Consider the following 17,495-nt stretch of genomic DNA (forward strand, 5'->3'; position numbering starts at 1 on the left):
ATCGAATCGCCACTTTAGACCCAGGAGCTCAAGAATGGATGTAGGCCAGAACTTTAACTCCACCCTGTTGGTGTTTTCTCTCTAGAATCAGTAATTGGAGTCCTGATTGACATATGTTCTATCAAACTCTCTGTCAAAAAAATGAAGAGTAGGTGCAGCTGGAAGAGATGAAAAGTCCCAATCTAGACCAATTTGATAAAATAACAGCTTACAGACTAGTCTCTGGACCCTTCCAATACAAATACATGGACAAAATGCTTATTGTTGATTTCACAGACCCTGGTTAGCACTAATCTTGAATTACTTTATCTAAAGTAGCATTAGGTAGTCCAAGGTTAGTGCTAGCTAGAAGTGTATTTAATTCTGGTACTTTTGGATACTGAATAATAACAGCAAAGAGTGAAATAAATGATCATTCCTAAATGCAAAAACACCTGATTCACTACAGGACAACATACAGAACCTTGCCTTGCAGAACATTTTGATTCGCTTTACTTTGAATAACACTTTGAATAATCGTGAACAGAATCTTATTACATTTAATTGACATGCACATCCTTTGCTAAGCTCTATAAGAAAGGATACATGTTTGAACAGGCAGTAGTAATCTCTGAATGATTCAGTTTACTTTTGTTTATATGTAAATTAGACATTGTGTGGATATCTTTATCAGTGCTGGTGATACCCTTATACAAGGTTCCCCATGTAAAAGCATAGCATAGTGAAAGCATGGTAAAGCATAAGCATTGGTGGAAGAATATTAAGTCGCTTTCCCATCCTCCCCTTCCCTTCTCCTACATTACCTTTTTGAATTTAACCTCACTTGCTTGTAGGCTTTCTCTCAGCGTTGGTTAGTGTTTAGATATGCTGTGTTTCAAATCCCAGTAAGGTAGTGGGGGTAGCAATCATTTATTCTTAGGTTCATTATTTTGTAATAGGCCCCCACTAATGCCGTCCGTGTGAAGTTGTGTCCCTTACAACTTAAAATACAGTTATTTCTGATTGTTTTACTCAATATGTTGAATGCCATATGAAAATACATCAGAAACCATTCAAACGTGTTGGTGATTGCTAATGGTTTTTTGCAATTCTGAAATTCAACCAGAATGTACATTCTGAAATGGAATTCTAATCTTGAAATCACATTGCAGCTCTACATGTGAGCGATTAGGATCAAGGACCTGATCATTACCGTGAAATGAAACTGAATCAGGACTGAATGCTACTGTTGCATATTCTTTTTATATTACCATTTTTTCCCCCCTTTTGTCTGGATCAGAATAAACATCTTTTGCACAGTGATAGAATGGGTTCCACAAGCACCCTTGCTTCAGCACGGAATTCCTGTCTGCCTTGTTGAGCCTGCAGTCAGTCGTTGCCTGGTAAACATAATTATCTCACTTACCCTCAAATCCATGCTTTAAACCTTCATCAAAATGCGCTGTGACAAAGCGTACTTCAGCAAGGCATCTGTGTCACTGCAATTTTGGAATGGCCTCACACTAAACTCATCAATTTGCTTATCAGCCTCAATGTGCCACATACAGAGTCATCTGCTCACTGATTTATTTTTAATTATAAATAAACTGGGCTAGTCCTTCCAACTTTTGCTTCCATGAATAATCACATGTTCAAGCCATGCTCCAGTCCACGTCTTTCACATTGTATGTGTCCTTGAAAACAGAAACATCATTGCATCGCTCATATAGATGAATGTGTATGAGGATCTATGCACAATCTGTGCATTAAACAGGCATTCCGAATATGAGAAAAGGCCGTCCAAAACCAAAATGTACCATTAAAGAAAAAGTGCTTTACTTTGCTCTGCTTTTGCCGATGTCTCTATCTACATTATGAGAGAAAAAAAGTAGTTTAACATGTAAGTTATTAATAAAACACAGTAGACACGCATTTTAGAGCAATGTGAAAATAAGTACATGATATGAATAACAAATAGCATAATACAGCTTAAGTATACACATTAACATCAGCAATGTTTTTTTCATGTAATATCAATTTTATTAAGTGCATAATATGCTTCTTAGATGCTATCCCAGCTTAATATTACAGTGATATTATGATGAAAAAAGATTAGCAAGTGTCTATATAATACAGTACCAGTGTTGTATTTTTAATCCATGTTACCCAACTGCCTAAAATATACACATTTTCTCTGTTCAAATTATTATTTATTAGCAGATGCCCTTATCCAGGGTGACTTACAATTGTTACAAGATATCACATTATTTTTATATACAATTACATTATTTTTTACACATTATTTTTACATACCCATTTATACAGTTGGGTTTTTATTGGAGCAATCTAGGTACAGTACCTTGCTCAAGGGTACAGCAGCAGTGTCCCCCACCAGGGACTGAACCCACGACCCTTTGGTCAAGAGTCCAGAGCCCTAACAACTACTCCACAGTGCTGCCCTATATGGGCAGTGGATTTCTCTTTGAGGGTCATGACTCGTCCTGGGGAAATCACATGTAACTCACACATTAAGAAAATTACATGTCTTGTGATTTTTGAACGCCACATTTTTTACATTTTCTGCTGGGGTTTTATTTTAACATGAGTGCAGTCTTTCCAAACTGTCTCTTTGGGAAAAAACGCAACTAAGGAAATCAATCTGCATGCTTTATTTTGCTCTTCAACTTGAAGCTGAACTTCTAATTAATGGTTTATTTTTTTTTTAATTTTAGTCGTCGCCAATTTTTTTACCCCGGTTTTTCTCCCCAATTTAGTATGCCCAATTATTATCTGTATCCTCGGCTCACCGCTCGCAACCCCCCCGCCGACTCGGGAAACGGAGGCTGGAACACGCGTCCTCCGAAACGTGCTCCTGCCAAGCCATCATTTTTCGCACTGCAGATCCACAGAAATGCCACCAGACCTATAGTGCCGGAGGACAACACAGATCTGGCGGCTCCACTGCAGAACCACAGGCGCCCTATCGGCCACAGGGGTCGCTAATGCACAGTGAGCCATGGATTCCCCTGCTGACCTAAGCTCTCCCTACCCGGGCAGCGCTCAGCCAATTGTGCGCCGCCCCCTAGGAACTCCCGGTCACGGTTGGCTGTGACATAGCCTGGATTCGATCCTGCGATCTCCAGGCGATAGGGCCCATCCTGCACTCCGCGCAGAGCGCCTTTACTGGATGCACCACTCGGGACCCCCCTCTAATTAATGCTTTATCATAATAAGAACCCTCTGTGCATTGATTAAAGGTAATTCCTGGATAACCATGGAAGTGGAGCATAGCGTGATCAGATCAAACCCTAATTTCTTGTGTTTTACTAAGACTAAACAACAAATACAGATGTTACATATTTTGTGGATCATTTAAATTACAACCCGTATAAATTTGAATCCAATCATCCTGACAATGATTCTGAGAACGTGCATAACTACCTTTCGGAAAGTTAATTCAAGCTCGGTATTGGGAGATGGAGAGCCTGAGGGTTCTAACATTTACAATCTGGTTTTCCAAATCTGTTTGACTCCATCAGCTGTATTAATTTCTTGGTTCTTTCTGTACAAATTGTGCGCTTCTGGTATCTAACTAAATATTCTCAATGTGAATTAAATGGTCTGCTTATTTCTGGTATCGACTTAAATAAATGTTTATCTTTTCTGTGTCTATATACATTTTAACCATTGAGAGACACATTTAAAGTTTAATTAAAAATAAAACCAGTTTAATTTGTATTCTTATTGACATTTCCAGCCTATGGGTCAAAAACACAGAAACGACCATGTTTATTATGAGTTTGTAAACCCGCAGCTACATCTTCTGATACTACAGCAACTAAACCATTTGCGATACTGGACTCTATTCACAAAGCTTTAACTCATGAGGTACTTCAAGAATGTCTTTTCAAAAGGCTGTTTTATAAATGAAATCAAGTTTGATATTCCTGAAACTGTTAACGAACAGCAGTGCAAACATACCACAATTTGCATTTCTGTTGCAACAATTCACAAAGTATACATTCTGTCGTATGTACTAAGAGAAAATATGTTAATTTAAATATTTGTTGCATCATCTTAGCGTGATCTCTAGCATTGTGAGAGTCGTGCAACATTTTTTCGAATAAATAATGAAAGGTAGTTTAATCCCATCAGATTCTATAGTTGGGCCCCCACCTTCACCCTCAAATAAAAAATGTGTTTATTATCAAAAAGCTTTTCATAATCACACAGTAGCCCCTCGCTAAACCAGATATGTTTGTCCGACATGCGGAGGTGCCGGGTCTAAAAAAATACAATAAAATTGCACACACATATATTTATATAGCTCAGTGTATTTTAAATGTATACATCACTGCTCTGAAATAGCACTAATGTGTTTTGGGTATAAATCTGTACAGTACGCCTATACAGTATACAGTACAGTAGTAAAGTCAAATGAGCACCTAGCGCACTCTCTTTTTACTTTAGCCTGTAGGCTACCGGTAACACAAAGTAAATCGTGCTGCTGCATTGTACACATTGGTGTACAATGAGAATAAAATATTATTTTAAATTGAAACTAAATGATTTTTGCATTTTTTAATTATTATTATTATTATTATTATTATTATTATTATTATTATTATTATTATTATTATTAACTTGGCCTACTTAGTAGCCTAGACAATTAACGCAAAATAGATCATGGTGCCACATTGACAAGTTATGATACTTACAGGAGGATAGTCAATTCTCGTTAACATGAATTTCAAGGGACCAGCAACAAATTGTGCATTATACCACTAATTCGTATTATCATGAGTAGCCTATAAGCCAAATATATGCTGTCAGTTTTTATTTAAGATAGTCCAGGGCTTCTCAAACTCGGTCCTGGGAACCCCCTGTGGCTCATGGTTTTCATTCCAACCAAGCTCTCAGTTACTTAACTAGACCATTAATTGAACTGATAATTTGCTTAATTATACCTTTTTACTTGTTTTCAGCTCTTAAGCAGTTACAGTTACAGTTACTTATCAAATGTTACAGCTAACTTGAAATATGCAACTGTGCAAGAGCTGAAAACAAGTAAAAAGGTCTAATTAAGCAAATTATCAGTTCAATTAAGGGTCTAGTTAAGTAATTGAAAGCTCGGTTGGAATGAAAACCAGCAGCCACAGGGGGTCCCCAGGATCGAGTTTGAGAAGCCTTGAGCTAGTCAGTGGTGCAGTGCTAAATTGTGCACAATTACAAACCACCTGCACATTAATAGAATAGGTGTTATAGGTGCTATTTCCTATTCCTATACAGATGTTCAAAATGAGCTGGAGGGTTAGTGGCACATGTGTGCTTTTGCTCCCAACACATTGGGGAAACCAGAAATTTGTTTTCAAGGCTTGTACGTACATCCTGCTTTTAGGGAAAAATAGGTATTTGGGTGTTCGCCTCAAAAATGCATTGAGCACAACTGATAGCACACGAGAAAAAGCGGACTGGGAAATGCCAGCAACAACAAAAAAAACTTGTTTTAAAAAATTCTTAACACATTTATGCTATTGTAAGTGTCACAATTGCCAGTAGCTTTAGTACATCTCATTATAACCGTCATCTCCACCACCTTATTGCAAATTCCCTAAAAAGCTGTTAACAACATTGCTCATGTTTAATACATTTCACCCTAGACCGAATAGGTGGGCGACACTGCTGCTGTACCCTTGAGTAAGGTACTTTACCTAGATTGCTCCAGTAAAAACCCAACTGTATAAATGGGTAATTGTATGTAAAAATAATGTGATATCTTGTAACAATTGTAAGTCGCCCTGGATAAGGGTGACAGCTAAGAACTAAATAATAATAATAAATCTTTTTGCATGATATTACTCTAACCCTAACTAACCCAATCCCCACTAACCCTAAATTTAAACCCAACCCTAACTCTAACCCTTTTCTGATACAATCGTGTACTTACATATATTATGCAAAAATATGTACATGTTAAGTACATTGTAACTATGCATAATAACATTGTAACAATGTGTAAGTACACATGTATTTCCTATGTAACTACTATGTAAATAGTCATTAGAGACGCAAAATAAAGTGATACCTTTTTCTGTTTGGGTTTGTTTTACTTAGATAAAAATCTATCGAGATCTGGGTTTGATTCCCTGCTAGAGCCAAATTGAAGTATCTGTGGCAACATTATTTTGCTTGGGCATTTAGACAAAAATAAAAAGGTTGATAACATTGATATTATTATTATTATATTATATATATATATATATATATATATATATATATATATATATATATATATATATATAATTATTATTATTATTATTTATTTCTTAGCAGACGCCCTTATCCAGGGCGACTTACAATTGTTACAAGATATCATATTATTTTTACATACAATTACCCATTTATACAGCTGGGTTTTTACTGGAGCAATCTAGGTAAAGTTCCTTGCTCAAGGGTACAACAGCAGTGTCCTCCACCGGGGATTGAATCCATGACCCTCCGGTCAAGAGTCCAGAGCCCTAACCACTACTCCACGCTGCTGCCCCATATACCCTATATACAGATATATAGATATAGATAATTAAACACATACAGGACCATTTGAGAGGTTTTAGAAACATGTCTAATAAGCACATCTGGTACAACAAAGTGTAGCCACTAACATGCCCCCTGCAGCACTCAGTATGAAATATTGTGTTGAACAAATGTGATATTTGTTACATCCACTAGGGGCAGTGTTGCAGAGGGACAGGTTACCGATTATTCTGAACCAGGTGTACTCTGTCATACCTATGTCATACCCATCCCAAGTTGCTATTTAAGCATATGAAGTTCAGATTAACTTTTTTTTTTTAACATTCCCTTAGATTAAAAACTAACAAACCTGCTCTAAAACAGCTGAAAACAGTTAAAGATGAATATATGACTACAAAACATTCCTTAACACAGTCCTTAATGTTTTGTGAATAGGGCCTGCAGTGGTTCTCATTTTAGTCTGTGTATTTTGTACAAGGTGGATTTTGATGTACAGAAATTATTAGCTTGTTGGTAATAATTGCCTTTTTCCAGTGATCTGGGCAGCTGATGATTTTGCATTCTGGATACATTTACATTCAGTCTTGACTGTGCCAGAGGGAAATTAATTCAATGGGAAGTAAAATTCACACTGCGCTAGGTTTGACACGGCTGTCATCTGTCAGACACATGTACAAATCCAAGAACATTGCCTTATGGGAAGAAGTTGGCTTTTACGAAGAGATGATGAGATTATTCTCTTCAGCACTGAGGTTAATTATCAGTGGGGTTGCGCTCTGTTAAGTAAAGGGTGCCATGCATCTCAGGTGTAATGACATCTTGGTGATTGGACAAGGTGGCCTTCATCCAGATGCATTTTTAAATGAGCGTGACCGAGGAGCGCATCAATCAGTGACGAGATGATAAGTCTTATCTATAATGAAGTGATTAATGAGGGTCAATTTAGCATTTACATTGTGTACATAAAGAAACTTAAGTTCACGTGCTTTTAATACAGATTAACAGAGGTCTATTTCGGTCTTCAGAACCATTTTTGGTACACACTATGTTAACAGTTTGTTAATTATGCTTAGCAATTGCTACAGAAAGTTGAAATTTTTACAACCTTCAAATTAACCACTTTGGGGGACATGTATGAAGATCGACCGGTGCAGCACTAAATTGGTGGAGTGTAAAGTAGCGCCCTGCCGCGGCACAAATGTTGCCCCATTCTGAATGTATTAACTGGCCCAAAATTAATGAGGCACAGCGTAAGCTAGCACATTTAAATGCGGAAATTCTGCTGCGCTGATGTTCTGAAACCCTCAAAATGGGCTACCGGTAGCACCGATCAACAAACTAATCTGAAAAATACCGCCTCCTCTCCAAATGGGCTACCTCAATTTAACAAAAGGTAGGTCATTTGGAGAAGCAATGACCCGTGTTGACTAAGTGTCTTGACTTTATAGTATATTTTTATTATGTGACTGATTGTGACAGAGCGGTTGCAGTACTGACGTCCCGGACCAGGAAGAAGCAATACAAAAACGAAGGCAAAGGTAGGTAGGGAAAACGAGACGCGTTTGCGCTCGGGTTTTAATAATAAATCAAACAATAAACAAAACACTATAACAAACAAAAGGGCTCGATGGCCAAAAATACATAAAGAAACAAATACCGAGTGGTACAGCGGTAGCAGTTGCTTCGGATGTATGATCTCGTTCTAAACCGTCCTCCCGTCTCTAACTCAAAGGAAAATCTTCCCCCATTACCCTGGAGCTCGTTCTTTTAAGCTGTGGCTGGAGCCTTAATTAATTATCAATAAAACAATTACCTTATTGAGGCTCCAGCCACATTCACACAGGTTTTTTAAATTAATAAACAAAACGAACAATAAGAAAACACGGCTTTCCCACCGTCAAATACAAATATAATAATAATAATACGAAATATAAAAATAATAATACAGGGACGAGGTGTACCCTATCACACTGATACACATAATATACATAATGAAAAGGATATAATGAATTGTACATAATGAAGTAGCTGGTATCGAGCTATAATTTCATCCTCAGGGGGATCAGAAAGGGTAATGCAGACCCTAAATACCCTCCCTTCTTCTCAGTACTCTCCCTCTGTTCCTGGGTTGTTCAGGAAGGTTAGGAGCCTGCACTCTCCATCGTAAGAAATGCCCCTGAAAATTCACGATATCACTAATTTCACGGAAATCGTGTATCTGACTGAATACCATGAAAAAATATGCTTTTCCTTACAGTATTTTATATTACTGTACTCTTCACCTCTCCTGTTGATTTAATACGTTTATCAAGTAGAAGCAGCACTACAGTAGCTGTACACGGTCCGGCGTCAATGCTGTGCATTTGGTTACTATGGCAACAGGGTCAAACAAATACCTCTTCATGATTGGTGAATTCCTCATATTACAATACTACTAGAAATGTACAGTGTGTATAAAGAAAAACACAAAAGCTTTGGTTTTGTAATTTCAGGTTTGCAGTTAATGTTTCTCCCGTGTTTAATTTTTTGTGATTAGAGGCAGCAAAATAGGCTAAATACACAATCATTTTAACTGTGTCAACATGTTTTGTTTTTAGAAAATCTATTTTGTCTGCTTGTTACTTTTTTTCTGCAGCCAACACAGACCATTTTAAATGTCTTGTTTCCAGCAGAAGTTTGTTACATTTTTAAAGATTATTTCAATAGCGAATTGAGTTACAATGTACATTTTTAAAGAGTTGTCTCAGTAGCGAAAAATGTTTTAGCCATTTTGGGTGATGTTCTTGATGAACTATCAATGATAACACATTTTAGGCAACTTACATCAGTAGAATATAATGTAAATAGAAAATGTGTGGTTTTATATATATATGTAAACGTTAGGTTACTTCTGTATCCCTGGTTCTCTGAAAAAGAAGACAACCACCAATGACATTACGCATGGGATATGCCTGCCCATTGGGTAGGTATTGCTGAGCTCTCTATGCCAGAGCTGCCGGTAGGCCCCTTCCTGGGATGATGCACTCGGTCCCGCCCACCCAGGTGATAAAACTCTCATCCAAAGGAAGCCATTTCTCTTTTTCCATCGAACCCATGAGGGCAACCGATGCGACCCCACGGTTGGTGGTCGTCTTCTCTTTCAGGGAACCAGGGTTACGGAAGTAACCTAACGTTCCCTTTCAATTCGAAGACGACCACCAATGACATTACGTATGGGATAATGTATACCAGAGCTGTCGCGAGGGAGAAGGAACGGCAGCATATGGGGGATGCACAAGCACTGTCTAACCCAGAGGTTAGCGGTGTGAACTTACACCCTCACGGATCCTTGTACCTACAGAAGGCAAGGCAGGGTCTACCACATTAAGACAGTAGAACCTGGAGAAGGTATGCGGCGTAACCCTCTAGTGGTGTGTGCGTCTATCCTACCAGGTGGGGGCAAGCCAGCGCTATCATATGCAGTCGAGACTTTATCCACAATCCAATGTGACAGACGCTGCTTAGAGAGGGGCTGTCCTAGGGTCCATGTCCCGTGACAGACGAAGAGCTGGTACCTCCACTCATACAGTACGTATATAAAGACCTAGCGGAGTCTGCCCTAGCGCTCTGCAATGTACCCACAACAGTATCTGATAGCCGTAGGGCTAACCAGCGGTAACCTGCCTGGTTCCAGGTGCCAAAGAGAGCCTTCGTCTGACTGAGGAGATCCATGCGAAGTGGAATCTCCCAGGGGTGGCCGTGCAACAGCTGGCACAGGGTTGAAAATCAGACTCTCCTGGGCCTTTTGGGGGCCACTAGGAGAACTGACGCTTTCTCTAACCGGACTTTTTCGAGAAAAGCCGGGAGCAGCTTTATAGGCTGGAAAGCGTATAAGATCCCAATGCTCTCCACTATCTGAGGGTGGAGTCGCCACTCTGATGGATGCGGGCCGCTCCTTGAGAGGAAGTCCGCTGCCCAGCTCACCGCTCAGGGAAAGTGCATCGCCCATAGGGACAGGAAGTTCCTCTGAGCCCATGTCAATAGCCTGAAGGCCATGAGATGCAACCCCGGGGACCCAGGCCACCCTGGTGGTTGACATACCCCACCACTGTCGCGTTGTCTGTCCGGATCAACACATGTGTACCACTCAGCACTGGGAGAAAGTGGTGGAGAGCAAGGGGTACTGCTTGCAGCTCCAGCATGTTTATATGCAGGGATGTCCAGCGGTCCGGCCAGGATCCGCGTACTCCTCTGCCTTCCCAGACCGCTCCCCAATCCAATTTGGAGGCATCTGTCGTCACTACTTTGTGGTTCAACACTACTCCCATTCGCACACCTTCACGCAGGTGAGAGGTCGTCCTCTACCAGCATAGGGCTGCCAAGCACGCTTGAGACACAGTCAGCCGATGGTGTCTGTCATGTTTGGCATTGAGGTGGAATGCATTGAGCCTCGCTTGTAGCGGACGCATGCATATTAGACCCAGCTGAATGGCTGATATGGCTGCAGCCACAGGGGAGTCAGGATAGCATCCACGCACTTTGAAAATGTGTGAGGAGCTAGGGTGAGGCCAAATGGCAGCACAGCAAACTCGTAAATGCTTCCTTGAAAAGAGAAGTGGAGATACTTTCTGTGCTCTGGACGAATGGGAACGTTAAAGTATGTGTCCCGTAAGTCCACGGTGGTGAACCAGTCGCCCGACGGGACGGACTGGAGGATGCTTGCTACATGATCCCCTTTGATCCTTAGGTGTAGCAACCTCGATAACACTACATAAAACATGCACATTAGGATAAAGGGGAATTTGATTATTTTAATGGTAATTTATTTGAAGCTGTTAGTGATGAGAATGTATTGATTGCTCCATGCAGATACGTTAATGCTACACTTCCAGTGAACTTTTATAAAGCATGACAGTTATTGGTACTCAAAAGCTAGCCAATTTGTGAAACTTATGGGTGTTCAAGTTTTTGAAGAAAATAAATTACAAACATTTATAATGTGTTTTTTTTTTTTTTTTAACACAAGAAGAGTCATTGCTAAAAATATCTTAATAGATCTTCCTGCAAGAACTCAGATGCGTTCCTTCAATGGGGAGTGCAACTTGGTAAAGAGTACAATACATAATGTGTGCATCTTTCATATAGGAAAATGTGAGATCTATGAAGTGATGGTAAGTGACACAGTTTGATTTGAAATGTTACATAGGTTCTCTGGAAAGAAGACATCTCGTAAATATTAAAATGCTTGTATTAATGTATCAGTATAAAAAAAAGGTTAGTCTGCATAAGATATGCATGTATTTGAACCAGGAACATCTCACAAATATTGTTTTAACATAGATAGACATGATACTGGCTAGTTTTATAATGCAAGTCAATGTAGTCATTGTCCAGAAATGGAAATAAAACCAGATGACACTTCCAGGCTATGTCAGTGTTTTTATTTTGCAGTGTTCTAGTGTATTGGGTGAATATCAAAAGCTTGAGCATGTGAGGCACAGTAGAACAAGTTAGGTTCATCAACATGTGACAGTACAAAAATTGCCAAGATTAACAAAGACACAAGTACACAATCAGCCAACAAAATGTCTAAATGACTGTCACAGGGGGTTATCCTGCTGTTAATCATGGCCTGGCACAGTAAGACAAACACAGTGTTCTCTGTCACCATCTAACTGGAAAGAGCACGTGAAAAGTCTCAGTTCTACTGTGTCATGGAAAACATCCAGCACAATGTCTTCATAATAAGACAGTCACCACGGAGAAGCACAAGGACAGTGAGAAACAGTCTATGCAGTTGAAAGTATCTTTTTGTGTTTTTACATTAAAAACAAGCAAAGCAAAATGGCAAGGGTTTCCAATTTGTAACTTCTGTTTTTCATTACGTTACTGAAGCTTATTTTTAAAAGCTTAAGCTCAACAAAGGTTAGCTGTCTAGCTGCTGAAAAGCATTTCATATAGCCTTGGCTCAGAATTCCACAGTGGCTTTTTGGATAATCAAAATGAGACTAACCTTGGAGTGGCACAGCCAATGTAACACTCGCTGTGGAACCAGGCGACCCACTCAGGGGCCCTGTAATGCAGTGAGTTTTTTGTATTATTACTTAGGGAAAAGAGAAATGCTGTAATTGCAGTATATTGATTGTTTTTTTAAACCCTTTCCATTCTACCTTTAAAGATGAGGCAGATTCATATTATCCTGTTTTACACACCTATGAACTTAACAAGCCTGTACTTTAGACATTACAAGTCATACAATCATACGTTTTTGTAGTAACCCTAGATACAAGCTTGCTACCGTGTGTCCAAACAGTGCTTTCCATCCTGTCGTTGTAAAACACTAATGCAAAGTGATTTCTTCACTGGGCAATATGCTTGATTAGCGCTGCTTGTTGAAGGTTGTTTCACATCAAATATCTGCTCAAGGCAATGAAAAAGCAAATTCAAGACTATGGCATTTGCTCGACACCCGAAGACACACAACTGACATGTCAAGCAGGCTGCTGCCTTCTTTTTGTGCAGAGGTAATTGGATTTCATGTTGTTCAAAAGTTATGTTTCAGAACATAATGAAAAGGCTAATTTAAGTGAATTACTTAATGTATTGCTTATTGGTAGGGCCGTACCCATCTCAAGGCCATGAAAAATGTGACAAGGATCGCAAAATTCATTCTGCGCCGTGAAATCTGGTCTGTTTTGTGTACTTTTATCATGCACTAAAATCCAATTAAGTTATATGTACCATTAAAGGTTCCTGATGCCTCTAGATATATAGTCCAACTACAGACTCATCCTTCTTTGCCCGGGCTTGCTCGCAAGGCTAGCTCGGCACTGTCTGTCAATCCAACAAACTCAGTGGATAGAGAGAGAGCTGTGTCTAAATACGGACAGGTGTTTACACCGCAGAGACAGGGAATGAACAGAAACACAGTTGCAGGATGCTTTAATGCTCACATTCAACCCCTGTCTTAAGTAAAGGGTATGACCTGTTAATGCTCAGCATTTCAGAATAGTTTTTGAGTTACTGTTGCATATAATGACGTTTAAAACCAGAAGAGTTTTTAAAAAAAAAATAATAACAATAACAGAAACGCGACAATCATAGAGCAATCCTCTGGATTTCAGTTTAATTTTCTTTTAGCATTTCTATAATAATAATATAATCATAATAATATCTTTATATAGCGCCTTTCATAGTGGACCACCATCACAAAGCGCTTTACAGAGGCAAGCTGTGAGCTGTGCATTATATGCAGAGTCACTTAAAATAGGACCTCGATTTAACATCTCATCCGCAGGATGGAGCACAAGGAGATTAAGTGACTTTCTCAGGGTCACACAGTGAGTCAGTCAGTGGCAGAGGTGGGATTTGAACCGGTGACCTTCTGGTTACAAGCGCTGGACTTCAACCACTGGACCACACGACCTTTAAATTTTGCCATTTTTAAATATATTTTGTTACCCGTGAAATTTAAGATTTAAATAGCTGAAACCATGAAGTTTATGAAAATGGAAAAAACATTTAAAAGCTGTAGTAATTACAGTTCAGTCAGGAAAACTCGATAGAGAACAACATTTATTAAAGCCTTTCGAGGTACCCTTGCCCATAATTTAGTTTGCTGATAGTGGAGAGGCTGACTGTAGGGAAGCCATGGGCAGGGGGGGCAGTATAGCTGCCCTCCCCCTTAGACGCACCAGTTCACCACTGTTCTGAATCCTCCAGCCATAACAGGACTCGTGAGTCATTCAAATATGGGTGCCACTACCAATACTACTGCTACTCTGCCTGTCCCTGATTCTCTCAAACAAGCAGTGACTTCCAGTACTGTTAATATTCCAGCTGCCTTGTCAAATTTTATTTTTACCCTGGTTTTTCTCCACAATTTGGAATGCCCTATTATTATTTGTATCCCGGTTCATATGCTGCAACCCTTTGGAGACTCAGGAAATGGAGGCTGGAACACGCGTCCTCCGAGACGCATTCCTGCCTATCCGTCATTTTTCACACTGCGGATCCACAGCGAGGCCACCAGACCTATAGTGCCGGAGGACAACACAGATCTGATGGCTCCACTGCAGAACCGCAGCCACCCTATCGGCCACAGGGGTCGTTGGTGCGCAGTGAACCGTGGATTCCCCTGCCAACCTAAGCCCTCCCTACCCGGGCGACGCTTGGCCAATTGTGCGCCGCCCCCTAAGAACCCCCGGTCATGGTCGGCAGTGACATAGCCTGTATTTGAACCTGCGATCTCCAGGCTATAGGGCGCATAAATTGTGGGAGGGGAACTGTCGATGTGCCAGAGAACTGTCTGCATAGAATTCCAGGTAACTATATACATTAAATGTCAGGGAACTATTTACGTAAAATGCCAGGGAACTATTTACTGTGTGCATAAAATGCCAGGGAGTGAAGTATATACATAAAATGTCAGGAAATATCACTATATTAATCAAATGCCAGGGAAGGTAACTATATAAAAAATCCAGGGAAGTGAACACATTTCTTTATTTTTCAGTTACTGTCAGACAAGCTGTCTAAAATACTAACACTGTTAGCTCCTCCTCATCTTCAGTTACATTCTCATTTTTATGGAGTTGGCCAAATGTGAATTTTTCAAATCTAAATGCAAATAGGTTTGACTGTTGCTTCAGTTTCTTTCACATTTTAATTTAGGGTAATGGATGTGGCAGCAGTGTGGAGTAGTGGTTAGGGCTCTGGACTCTTGAACGGAGGGTCGTGGGTTCAATGGGTAATTGTATGTAAAAAATAATGTAATTTTATGTAAAAATAATGTGATATCTTGTAACTGTAAGTTGCCCTGGATAAGGGTGTCTGCTAAGAAATAAGTAATAGAGAATAATATTTTGAGAATGTTTTTTTTATTATTATTATTTCCCATGCCATCTAAGCTGATCAGCTGCTGTGCAGTTTATTTTAACCCCCCCTGTCTGTGCCATAAAGCAGCACAGACACCTCAACACTCCTTTCGTCCCTTGTTGTTGAGGTGAGGGAAATCTACTTGCTATTAAAGTTTTTTAGTTTCTTAATTTTCTTTAAGTTGGCAATAGCCGTCTCTTCTGAACTACAGACAATGCAGAATTAATTTGGAATGATAATTTCCGCTTTTCTACCCTAATTTGACTGGCTGGGGGACGCGTTACTATGGAAACAAAAAAAGGGAGCTGGTTCCACGAAAGGATTGGCTCTGTGAGATACTGTAAATGCTTAGTCGCCAACATGGTCTTTCACCATTATGTCTTTTTTGCTTATAAAAATGTTAAGTTACGTAAAATATAATGATAATTTAAAGACAGATCAGCAAAGAAAATACAAAACAAAACCAATGCCGACTGTGACGACTGCTACAGAACTTTATAATACGTATACATAATCAGTCATAATTGAATTCAAAACCAATAGGCTAGGCTACAGCATTATAAACACAGTGATGATATGTAATTGTAAAAAAATGAATACACACATATATACAGTATATATATATATATATATATATATATATATATATATATATATATATATATATATATATATATATATTGCAATCTGTCTTCCTTTAATTGTATGATTCCATCTATTGCCTGCCATTTAATTTGATCATCAAGTGATGGCAATATACATATGTCATAATGGGGGCGGGGTGGGCACATACCAATCCTTCTCCATGAAGACTCTCCGTGGCCCTGTCTAGAATGTATTCATTCAAGTCTAATTTTAAATCTTGCCCTCTGATTGGCTGTCCCTTATACACTCAAAAAACAATTGACTACAGCGAGATTGAGCACACCCTCTCGTGGCAAACCAAACAACAATCAATGCATAAACTTTACAATTTCCTCTTAGCAGCCAATGATAGCAGGGTCACAATATCAATGCAGTTAATAGTCTGAAGCAGAGCTCAAAGAATGCTACACAGGTACAGTCCTGAGTCCAGCCACCAAGTAACCTATAGAATGTCCGCATCGGATATAAAAACACAAAAAAGGAAAGTTATAAACTAATTCACTGAGTTCTGAAATTGAATAGTAATAATGTACTATCGGCGAATTGAGGACGACTGCTGTGGATTGGAAAAGTTGACCTTCAATCTCATCTCACAATCCACCATTCTTAATTTGCACACGTACATTATTACATAATTTTAATCCTATAGGAGTGTGACTACTGAAACACAATATCAATGCACGGTCAAAACAGCCGTATCCACACACACACACATTTATATATATAAATGTAGGCACTGTAATGAGTATGGTAATGCATGTAAATGCATTACATTGTAATCAAATCAAACGGACATAGTTAAGGTTTGAACGAAGGTTCTGTTTAAAGTCGATTTTACAACCAGCTCAAAATGGGGGTAAAGCCCCACCAATATGCATTAACATTTTTATGTGTGGTCGGATTGGCAGGCTCAACAAACCCTGTGAACGGGGTAGTGTTTGGTTGAATACTTTCTGAGATACAGAATGGCAGAAAAAAAAACAGCTGTGTTTCATTTTTTTAAATTATATATTACAGTAACTTCCCCTCATTAATACTGTGTTTAATATAGTTAAAGTTAATCTCATTTTTATTCAGGCACAATTGAATCAAATGAATCTCATTTAAACCAAAAACAAAACCACTTTTTTTACAAATTATACTTTCTTTTCAACTGGACCAGAATACATACAGCATAGCTCAGTGGTGCTGCTCAGATACAAGGCTAAAGCAATTTGCCTTTTGCTGCCAGGCAGAAGTGTTAATTTAATACTAAGAGCCCTATTAGGTATTCTGTCCACCAGAAAGGCAAAATGCACAGTGCTGTAAATCAAATTCTGCTTCTATAAATTTATGTCTAAAGACAATACTTCAGGGCCAGTATTTATAATATATTTCAAATCTCACAAGCAGATGGGCCCAGGAAGAAAATTATCACCTTTGTGCTGAGGAATGAATTGACGTTCAACCCTGTGATTTAATGAAAAGGGGAAACATTAAAT

Source organism: Acipenser ruthenus, chromosome 33, assembly GCF_902713425.1.
Source record: "Acipenser ruthenus chromosome 33, fAciRut3.2 maternal haplotype, whole genome shotgun sequence".
Classification (NCBI taxonomy): domain Eukaryota; kingdom Metazoa; phylum Chordata; class Actinopteri; order Acipenseriformes; family Acipenseridae; genus Acipenser; species Acipenser ruthenus.